The sequence below is a fragment of the Oryx dammah genome, unplaced genomic scaffold (genome assembly GCF_014754425.2).
Source record: "Oryx dammah isolate SB20612 unplaced genomic scaffold, SCBI_Odam_1.1 HiC_scaffold_25, whole genome shotgun sequence".
In the NCBI taxonomy this organism is placed as follows: domain Eukaryota; kingdom Metazoa; phylum Chordata; class Mammalia; order Artiodactyla; family Bovidae; genus Oryx; species Oryx dammah.
In genome coordinates, this window is record NW_024070209.1 from 67,704,743 (window position 1) to 67,716,427 (window position 11,685).

Consider the following 11,685-nt stretch of genomic DNA (forward strand, 5'->3'; position numbering starts at 1 on the left):
GTTCTGACAAAACATGGTCCACTGGAGAAGAGAATGCCAAACCACTTCAGCATTCTTGCCTTGAGAACCCTATGAGCAGTGTGAAAAGGCAGAAAGATGTAATGCTGAAAGATGAAGCCCCCAGGTCGGTAGGTGTTCAATGTGCTACTGGAGAAGAGCGGATAAATAGCTCCAGAAGGAATGAAGAAGTTGAGCTGAAGTGGAGACGACACCCAGATGTAGATGTACTTGGTAGTGGAAGTAAAGTCTGATGCTGTAAAGAACAACATGGCATAGGAACCTGGAATGTTAGGTCCACGAATCAAGGTAAATTGGATGTGGTCAAACAGGAGATGCCAAGAGGGAACATCGACATTTTAGGAATCTGAACTAAAACGGATGGGAATGGGCGAATTTAATTCAGGTGACCATTATATCTACTATTGTGGGCAAGAATCTCTTAGAAGAAATCTCATAGTCAACAAAAGAGTTCGAAATGCAGTACTTGGGTGCAATCTCAAAAATGAGAGAATGATCTCAGTTTGTTCCAAGGCAAACCATTCAATACCACAGTAATCCATGGCTATGCCCTGACCACTAATGCCAAAGAAGCTGGAGCTGACCAGTTCTATGAAGACCTACAAGACCTTCTAGAACTAACACCACAAAAAGATGTCCTTTTCATAATAGGGGAATGTAATGCAAAAGTAGGAAGTCAAGAGATACCTGGAGTAACAGGCAAGTTTGGCCTTGAAGTACACATGAAGCAGGGCAAAGGCTAACAGAGTTTTCCTGAGAGAACACACTGGTCATAGCAAACACACTCTTCCAACAACACAAAAGACAACTCTACACATGGACATCACCAGATGGTCAATACCAAAATCAGACTGATTATATTCTTTGCAGCCAAAGATGGAGAAGCTCTATACAGTCAGCAAAAACAAGACCAGGAGCTGACTGTGGCTCAGACCATGAACTCCTTATTGCCAAATTCAGACTTAAATTGAAGAAAGTAGGGAAAACCACTAGGCCATTCAGGTATGACTTAAATCCTTAATGATTATACAGTTGAAGTGACAAATAGATTCAAGGGATTAGATCTGACTGAGTGCCTGAAGAATTATGGATGGAGGTTCATCACCCTGCACAGGAAGTGGTAACCAAAACCATCCCCAAGAAAAAGAAATGCAAAAATGCAAAGTGGTTGTCTGAAGAGGCCTTTCAAATAGCTGAGAAAAGAAGACAAGCTAAAGGAATCTGAATGCAGAGTTCCAAAGAATACCAAAGAGAGGTAAGAAAGCCATCTTAAGTGAACAATAGAGGAAAACAATAGAATGGGAAAGACTAGAGATCTCTTCAAGAAAAAGAGAACATTTCATGCAAAGATGGGCACAATAAAGGACAGAAACAGTATGGACCTAACAGAAGCAGAAGATATTAAGAAGAGGTAGCAAGACTACACAGAACTATACAAAAAAAGGTCTTAATGACCTGGACAACCACAATGGTGTGATTACTCACCTAGAGCCAAACATCCTCGAGTGTGAAGTCAAGGAGGCCTTAGGAAGTATTACTAAGAACAAAGCTAGTGAAGGTAACGGAATTCCAGTTGAGGTATTTCAAAACCTAAAAAATGATGCTGTTAGAGTGCTGCACTCAATATGCAGGCAAATTTGGAAAACTCAGCAGTGGCCACAAGACTGGAAAAGGTCAGTTTTCATTCCAGTCCCAAAGAAGGGCAAAGCCAAAGAATGTTCACACTACTGCACAACTGCATTCATTTCACACGCTAGCAAGGTAATACTCAAAATCCTTCAAGCTAGGCTTCAACAGTACGTGAATGGAGAACTTCCAGATGTACAAGCTGGGTTTAGAAAAGGCAGAGGAACCAGAAATCAAATAGCCAACATCTGCTGGATCATAGAAAAAGCACAGGAATCCCAGAAAAACATCTACTTTTGCTTCATTGACCACCCTAAAGTCTTTGCTGTCTGGATCACAACAAACTGTGGAAAATTCTCAAAGAGATGGGAATACTAGACCACTTTATCTGCATCTGAGAAACCCGTATGCAGGTCAAGAAGCAACAGTTAGAACTGGACGTGGAAAAACAGACTGGTTCAAAATTGGGAAAGGAGTATGTCAAGGTTGTCTCTTGCTTATTTAACTTATATGGAGAGTACATCATGCGAAATGCCGGGCTGGATGAAGCAGAATCAAGATGGGAGAAATATCATTAACCTCAGATATGCAGATGACACCACCATTATGGCAGAAAGCAAAGAGGAACTAAAGAGCCTCTTGATGAAAGTGATAGAGGAGAGTGAAAAACCTGGCTTAAAACTCAACATTCAAAAAACCAAGATCATGGCATCCAGTCTCATCACCTCATGGCAAATAGATGGGGAAACAATGGCAACAGTGACAGATTTTTATTTTCTTGGGCTCCAAAATCACTGCAGATGGTGAGTGAAGCCATGAAATTAAAAGATGCTTGCTCCTCAAAAGAAAACCTATGACCAACCTAGACAGCATATTGAAAAGTAGAGACATTATTTTGCTGACAAAGGTCCATACAGTCAAAACTATAGTCTTTCCATCATGTACAGATGTGAGAATTGGACCAGAAAGAAGGCTGAGTGCCTAAGAATTGATGCTTTCTAACAGTGATGCAGGAGAAGACTCTTGAGAATCCCTTGAACAGCAAGGAGATCAAATCAGTCAATCCTAAAGGAAATCAACCCTGAATACTCATTGGAAGGATTGATACTGAAGCTGAAGCTATAATACTTTGGCCACCTGATGTGAAGAGCTGATTCATTGGAAAAGACCCTGATGCTGGGAAAGACTGAGAGCAGGAGGAGAAGGGGATGACAAAGGATGAGATGGTTGGATGGCATCACCTACTTGATGGACATGAGTTTGAGCAAATTCCAGGAGACAATGAAGGACAGGGAAGCCTGGCATGCTGCAGTTCATGGGGGTTACAAAGAGTTGGACACAACTGAGCAACTGAATAAGAACAACAACAACTATTATGGGGGGCTATCCTATGTGTCATAGGATATTTAGTAGCATCTCGGGTCTCCACCACTAGATGCCAGTAGCAGTCAACGTGTCCTCCCCAAGTTATAAAAAAACAAAAATGTCTCCAGATATTGCTAAATGTCTTCTTGGGGTTAAAAATCACCCCTTTAAAAACACTTAGAGACATTAGCCTGTTTACACAGCATTTCCTTCTGAGGTCAATACACTTTTTTGGTAGGTATTAATCAGTCAAACGTGGGTTTTTAGGAAAGAATGTTGTTCCAAAGCTGATTATCTCTATGACCAAATCTTTTAAATTCTGAGCTTCAGATTGCTTTATATATAAATCAATTTTAAAACTGCATTGATGATGATTTCATATTATTATTAAAGTGAAAAAACATTTGCCAGTTATAGTTTATTTTGTAAATAAATCATTTAAGTCTATGATCTTGCAAAAGCAGACTAAAGGACTAATGATCTTTTTATGCCCTACTTTCACTACCCCCACTTGCTCTTCCACCCCACAAATCCTCACTTTTCAAGAGTAAATACAGTTAACAGGCTGGCATATATCCATCAAACTATTTTCTGTGTTTACGAATAAATAAATACATATATGTACACATGTGGGATTTTGGTTTTAGAAAAACTGAGTTACAGTATACTCAGTGTCCTCAAGTTTGCATTCTTAATATTTTACCATAGTTGAACCATCTCTATCAAAGAGTTTTAGTTCTAGACAATGTTGCAATTAACATCTTAAACTCTGACTTTAGTTTATAGGTGCAAGTATTTCAGTAGAAAAGATTCTGAACATTGTTTCTAGTTTTCTTTATTGGGTACAGAATAAAATTTTATTGGGAGACAGAAGTTTGACTTCTAAAAATGTTATCATTGTCTTATTCATCCTATCTCACTTTCTATACTCAAATACATTCCAAGCAGATAAAACATTCAAACACACAAAAAATGGAACCATCAATACACTAGAACAAAAAGAGGAGGCAATTTTTTCTTAAAATATTTGTTAAGGATATCAGATTGAAGATGGCCTACATGACACAAAACCCAGAATCCAGAAAATAGTAAACATTAAATCTAGAAATGATTAATTTTTCCTATTTATCAGTGTTTTTTTTTAAACTTCTTTATTGAGGTATATTTTACATACCGTAACATAAACCCATTTTAAGTGTAAAATTCAATAATATTGTTTATAGAGTTGAGTATCCATCACGACAATTAAGTTTTAGAACACTTCTATCACCCCATAAAAGAGCCCTCTTGCCTTCTGGAGTCAATCACCACGCCCACCCTTAGGTAATCACTAACCTGCTTTCCGTCTCTATAGATTTACCTTTCCTGGACACTTCATATAGATGGAATCATACAATATGCGGCCTTTTATGTCTGGCTTCTTTCACTCAACAATGTTTTCAAGGTTCTACCACATTGTAGCATGTGTCAGTACTTCACTCCTTTACACTGCTGAATGGCATTCCACTGTATGGCTATATCATTTTGTTTATCCGTTGATCACCTTATACATACTTGGATCGTTTTCACTTCAGGGTTATCATGAACAATACTGTCGAGCACATTAACATGCAAGTCTTTGTGTAGACAACTGTCTTCGTTTCTCTTCGGCAGAAACCGAGAATTAGAATTACTGAGTGGTAGGGTAATTTTACATTTACCTCAATAAAGAAGTTAAAGAAAAAAAAAAAAAACACTGATAAATAGGAGTAGTCAGACTTCCCCGTAGCTCAAATGGTAGAGAATCTGCGTGCAGTGTAGAAGAACAGGGTTGGATCCTTGGGTCAGGAAGTTCATCTGGAGAAAGGAATGGCAATCCATTCCAGTATTCTTGCCTGGAGAATCCCATGGACAGAGAAGCCTGGCGGGCTACAGTTCGTGGGGTCACAGAGAGTCAGACACGACTGAGCGACTAACACTTCAGGGTAAGTTTAAGTGTAACGTTTTAAGAAACTGCCAAAATGTTTTCCAAAGTGACTGTGCCATTTTACATTGGACCAGCAGCATTATACATTCTCACAAACTTTCTCCATTTCCTGGCCAACATTTGTTATTGTTTCCTTGGTTATGGCCGTTAGATTATAATGGGTGTGAAGCGGTACCTCACTGGGGTTTTTACTGCATTTCCCTAGTGAATAATGATGTTGGTAACATTTCACATGCTTATTTAGTCATATGTCTATCTCTTTGGGAAATAACTATTCAAATATTTGACCCAGTTTAAAATTATGACTCATTTGATTACATGAAAATGGTATTTTTCTTTATGGAAAAAAGTACCTTAGACTAAGTTCAAAGATAAAAACAAACTAAGCAACCAAAGCAGTGGAAGACTTGTACAGTGAAAACTACAAAACATAACTGAAAGAAATTAAAGACCTAGAAAACGGAAAGGCATCTTTTCATGTTCATGAACCAGAAGAGTTGATCTTATTAAGATGGCACTGCTCTTTAAACTGATCTACAGATCCAATGTAATGTATCCCTATCAAAATCCTAGATACCTTTTTCTGCAGAAATTGACAAGATGATCCTAAAATTCATATGGAAATGCAAGGGAGTTGGAAGAGCCAGAAAATCTTGAGAAAGAACAAAGTAGAAGGATTCTCACTTCCTGATTTCAACATTTACTACACAGCAAATTAAGACAATGTGGATAGAGAAGGAACAAATACTGTATTACATCACTTACATGTAGAACCTAAAAAAACTAAACTCACAGAAGTAGAATGGAATGCTAGTTGCCAGGGGCCTAGGGCATTGGAGAAACCAGGAGATGTTAGTGAAAGGGTACAAACTTTCAGCTGTAAGACAAATAAGTTCTGGGAATCTAATGTACAGCATAGTTACAGTGGTTAAGAATCCACCTTGCAATGCAGGGGACATGGGTTCAATCCTTAGTCCAGAAGATTTCACACACTGTGGGGCAACTAAGCCGGTGTGCCACAACTACTGAGCCCACATTCTAGAGCCTGTGAGCCACAGGCTGTGCACCCTAAAGCCCTTGCTTTGCAAGAAGACAAGCCACCAGAATGAGCAGCCCACACAGCACAGCTAGAGAGTAGCCCCTGCTCACTGCGACTAGAGAAAGCCTGGGTGCAGTAATGAAGATACAGTGCTTTGAAATCTTTATTCCAAAAAGAATAAATGATTTTTTAAAAAGAAATGGTAATTATGTGAAGTGATGGAAGCATTAGGTAATGCTATAGCGGTAATCATTTTGCAATGTAAGTGTGTTACACTTTAAACTTACACAATGTTATATGTCAATTACATCTCAATAAAATTGGGGGGGGGAATGACAATGTGACAATAGACATACAGATAGATATAGAGACCAATGAAATAGTACTGAGAATTCAAAAGTAAACTCTCTCATTTATGGTCAGCTGATGTTCAACAAGGATGCCAAGATCCATTAGTGGATAAAGGACAGTCCCACCAACAAATGGTGCTGGAACAATACATAGCCACCTGCAAAGGAATGAAGTTGGATCCCTGTTTCACACTGTATATAAAAATTAACCCAAAGTGGACTGTAGACATAAATGTAAGAGCTAAAACTATAAAACTCTTAGGAAGAAATACAGGCATATATCTTTGTGACCTTGGAATAGGAAATGGTATCTTAGATATGACACCAAAAACCTGAGTGACAAAAGAAAAAAATAGAAAAATTGATCTTAATCAAAATTAAAAACAACTGTGCATCAAGAAAGTAAAAAGATAACCCACAGAATGGGAGATCATGTTTGCAAGTAATATATATGATAAAGGACTTATATCCTGAATATATAAAAACATTTAAAAGTTAACAGTAAAAAGACAAATAACCCAATTTTAAAATGAGCCAACGATATGGATGGATATTTCTCCCAAGAAGATACACAAATAGCCAATAAACACATAAAAAGATGTTCAAAATCATGCCATTAAGGAAATGCAAATCAAAGCGAGATGCCATTTCACCAAGAGGACTAAAAAAATACAGACAATAATAATGATAAAGAAAAACTGGAACCTTCATACATTGTTGATAGTATTATAAAATGCTGCAACCATTTTAGAAAATTGGTGGTTTTGTACATAATGCTCATTGTAGTAGTATTCACAAAAGCCAGAAAGTAGAATCAATCCAAATGTCCATCAACTGGTGAATGGGTAAACAAAATGTGATATATCCATACAATGGAATATTATTTGGCCATAAAAGGGAATGAAGTTCTGCAACATGCTATGGCATGGATGCATGAACTGTGATATACTACATGAAAGAAACCAGACATTAGAAGCCATACATTGTATGATTCCATTTAAACGAAATATCCAGAATCAACAAATGCATAGAGACACGTGAGTGGTTGCTAAGCTCTGAGGGGAATGGGGGAGATTACAAGTGACTGCTAATAAGTGTGACGTTTCTTTATGGGGTGATGGAAGGTTGCATTACTCTGTGAATATACTAAAATCACCAAATGTAACATTTTAAAAGGGTGAATTTTATGTTATATGATTTATATTTCAGGAAATCTGCCACTAAAAACAAAAGGATAAAATTGAAAATCAACAAGGACCTACTGTATAGCACAGGGAACTCTACTCAATACTCTCTAATTACCTGGATGGGACAAGAATCTGAAAAAGAGTGGATATATGTATGTATATATATATGTGTGTGGGTGTACAGAATCACTTTGCTGTGCACCCGAAACTAACACAGTACTGTAAATCAACTATAGTCCAAGAGAAAGTAAAAATTATATTTAATGGGGAATAAGAAATATTTGAAATGCAAATAACAAAGGGCTAATTTCCTAAAATAAGAGTTTTTGTAAATCAATAAAAAAGAAGCAATCCCACTAGAAAAAATGAGTAAAGGGCATGGAAAGAAAGCTTATAGTTACACAGACAATATTGGGGTTGTGAAGGTAATTTGGGGGCAGTGGGATTTTGTGTAATTTTAGCTTTCCTTATTTTTGTATTGCTCAATAGTTTAAATAGTGCGCATACACTGATTCCCACACAATAATTATTCTAAAATTCTTTACAATTGATATGCCTTCCTAAAGACTTGACCTCTGTGATTATGATATAATGATTTTGTTTATCCTTGAAAAAAAAATAATAAAAAATTAAAAAAAAAAATTTTTTTTTCTGGTGGTGTGGCTTGTGAGATCTTAGTTCCCCAACCAAGGATTGAATCCAGGTCCTCAGAAGTGGCAGAACAGTGTCCTAACCACCAGACCACCAGGGGATTAAAAATAAAAAAGTTTTAAATGTCCAAAACTCAACCTTGCAATAAGCAAGAAGCAAATTAAAACAGGACTTCAGCAAAGTGACAAAAAGATGTTATCACAGGAGGATGTGGAGAAACACACTCTGCATTGTTGGTAGGAGTGTAAACTGCAATATCGTCTTCAAAGGGATGTAAATAAAATAAAACGTAAAACACCCTTTGACATAACAATTCCACTTTTAAGATTCCATGAGTTCAAGTCTCACATGAACACGAAACATGCACAGGGGTAGTCCATGCAAGGTGGTCCATAACTGCACGAGAACAGAAACAGTCTAAGAGCTAACTAAATAAATCATGGTGTAACTATAAGATATGCTACTCCAGAGCCATTAAAAAGTATCAGATCTATATGTATTGATAAGGAACAAATATCAAGATACACTGTGGAGTAAAAAAAAAAGGTATAAAATTTTGTGTTTAATGTGATACTCCTGGTTTAAAAGAGAAAAAAAAAGGAAACAGGGAAGACACACACCTATATCACATATTGCCTCAGAAGTGACTGGGGACTCGGGAAATGCAAAGAGGAAGGGATATGCACATTTCACTGTTTTGTAAAATTTGAATTTTAAACTTGTATTAGTATCACTTAGGATTCCCAGATGGCTCAGTGGTAAAGAATCCGCCTGCCAATATAAGAGATGCAGGAGATGAGGGTTTGATCCCTGGGTCAGAAAGATCCCCTGGAGGAGGAAATGGCAACTCACTCAGTGTTCTTGCCTGGAAAACCCCATAAACAGAGGAGCCTGGCAGGCTACAGTCCAAGGGGTCACAGAGTCAGACACGACTTAGCAACTGAACACAAGTATTACTTCTTAGAGAAAGCATACATGAACAAGTAACACAATTTGTAAATGACACGGATAGAGTAGGATAATTAGTTAAGTTTAGAAATCCCACTATATTTTAGTATAATTTACTAGACTTTTGCTAATATACAAATGGCTTAATTAGCACCAGGACAGTCCCAATTAGGCCAGAGAGGGTCGAAGGAGGAACTAATGATGTAAGCCCTGATGCAGGTCCAAGAATGGGGAAGGTGGTCTTCTCTCCTCCCCACTTCTCCTTTGATTATAAAAATGCAGCCCTATCGAATAGTTCTCAGGGTTGTGCTCCCTTGCTGGCTTGCTTGTATATCTCAAAAGCCTCCTATGCTAATAAACTCATTCTTTACCCACCACTTTGCCTCACACTTAACTCTCTGAGCTTCACTAAGTCCTGACACTAGTTGAACGGTTTCAGTTCAAAGATCAACATAGTGAGTTCCCATTTCCTCCTAAGTCAGGGATCTTGGGTTCAAGTCCGAATTTGAGTTTTGGCTGAGTCCCTCCTGAGAAGGAATCCAGATTCATAAAGAATCTGTATTTGAGCTCTGCCTTAAGGGTCTCCTTTTCTGGGCAAGTTTTCTAAACAGCCTCCTCGGATGGTGTACAGGAACTGGGGCTGGAAGAGCTACCCCACGAACACTCCCTGTGGTGGTGGGCTTTCACTCATGTGCCATTTGGCTGTAGAGCTATATTCAGTTCGCTGAATGCTGTTAAATTCTTGTGAAGCACAGTAAGTGAACGAGCACCATGAATAAAACATAAAACTTGCTAACATTTATTGAGTACAAGTAAGCCCTTCCCATGCATTTACTCATGTAATGCTCACCACGATCCTTTGAAACTGGTATTATTTTACCAGTGGCTCAGAGAAAGCAGGGATTTGATTCCTGTTCCTCGGCCAGCCTCTAGATAGAATCTAAGGTGAGTCTGGAATCTGCTGGATTCTTTGTCAAACCAGACAAGAGAGGAAGGGGCAAGACTAGAGCCAGAAATCTCAACTTCAGGTCCAGGCTGCTTCCGTTTGCCCTGCGCTGCCTCGGAACACAGGAGAAAGGCCAAGATCCCCTGTCAGCCGGCCGGCAGGTCCCGCACCTTCCACCTGGCTTCCAGGACGCAGCCCGCCCCCAGACGCATCACCCGGGAACCTACTTCCCGGCATCCTCCCCGTGCGACCGCTCACTTCCGGTCCTAAGTAGGCCCGAGTAGAAGCATCACTCGGCCAGCACCCTGCTCTTGGAAAACGCTATCGGCCGGAATTCCCAGCTGTACGCCTTTGTCCCACTGCCGCCCACGCCTTCGGTCAACACAGTCCCCTTACCTGCCCTGCGCCCCCCACCCTGCGGCCCCGGGCTCCCACGCTGATGACCGCCCTCACCTCCTCTCTCTTCGCCTGCCGCGGCCTTTTACAAACGTTTCCAAACTGCTCGCTGTAACGACAGTCGTTATTGGTCAGAGCCGCCCCGCCTCAGTTCGCGTTGTCTGACGGGAGTTGTAGTTTACTCGACCTAGAGGAAGCAGACAACTGCCGCGGGTATCAGGTGGTGAAACCTGCTCCTACCAGGCGGTTGTACCACTTAAGTTTTTTATTTTTTATTTGCTATGGCAAGCGTGCTCTGGACAACTCTGCTGGTACTGGAAGGCACAGACAATTCTAGGGCTGGTCATGGCTAGTTCAGGCCTGAGTGAGTCCTGTTTCTGAGTAGAATTCCATCCGTCATTGATGCAAAAGTCTTAGATTTTCTATATTTTTAGCAACGTCGGCTGCGATTTAGTGTTTTGTCAAGGGAGTGTTGTCCACCAAAGTATTCGCTGTTTCTATCACTTGTGTGTTTGTAATCAAGTTATCTTTTCTCCCTTAATTATACTCTGACGTATTACTTGAACGTTTTCCCTTAGGAGGGGTTGGAATTGAGTTCCGGCATGACCTAGTTTTGGTCCATAGAATTGCAGAATAAATCTACATACTCTTTGTTGACAATAGCTGCTGAGTACAAATGTGTTAAGGGTGAGGCTTTTATGTACTGGAAAACCCAGGAATGAGATTTCCTGCACCTTTAGCCTTCATCCTGCTACTTATTAATCGTTGCACTGTGGACTGGTCACCTGAGAACTGTCAAATGAAATAATATGAATAAATAAAAAGGTGAGAGCTGTGTTTGTTATATTCAGGGACATACTGAGGACTGCAGTCAATGAGACAGTCTCTCAACTCTGAGGAAGTGATGTGAAGAGGTTGGTGGGGAGGTTAGCACATCTATGATTTTGGAGAAGGGGTATGTGCATCAAGCACACGTTGGTAGAGGGGTGCTTCTGGTGACAAAGCACAGGTATCTTAGTTAATGATTTTAGTGTTTTGCTAAGTATGGAAAGATGCAGGAAACTAAGTTCATAAAATCTGAAAATATCCATATGAAGTCCTATTCTCTCAATTTTTCCAGAGCACAGAGTGCCTTGTTTCTGATCTCCACCCTGAACTCCCTTCAAGGTGCATTGAAGGTCAGTGACTGCAGT

At 39.5% G+C, this 11,685-nt stretch overlaps 2 protein-coding genes across 8 annotated transcripts in view; both read right to left on the reverse strand.

Annotated features, from left to right (window-relative positions):
• Window positions 1-11,685, reverse strand: part of CUNH2orf42 (chromosome unknown C2orf42 homolog) — a 39,425-nt gene that overhangs the window by 22,673 nt on the left and 5,067 nt on the right. For 2 of the 5 annotated variants that reach the window (XM_040224076.1, XM_040224075.1), the window contains exon 1: window positions 10,550-10,664. The exons of 1 other annotated variant lie outside the window; for it this stretch is intronic. The gene's annotated coding sequence lies outside the window, so the exon portion shown is untranslated. Of the gene's footprint in view, window positions 1-4,344; window positions 4,654-10,492; window positions 10,665-11,685 lie in introns of those variants that run through there. 2 more of the 5 variants (XM_040224078.1, XM_040224079.1) reach the window with 2 other exon arrangements.
• Window positions 1-11,685, reverse strand: part of TIA1 (TIA1 cytotoxic granule associated RNA binding protein) — a 54,540-nt gene that overhangs the window by 2,830 nt on the left and 40,025 nt on the right. The window lies entirely within an intron of this gene.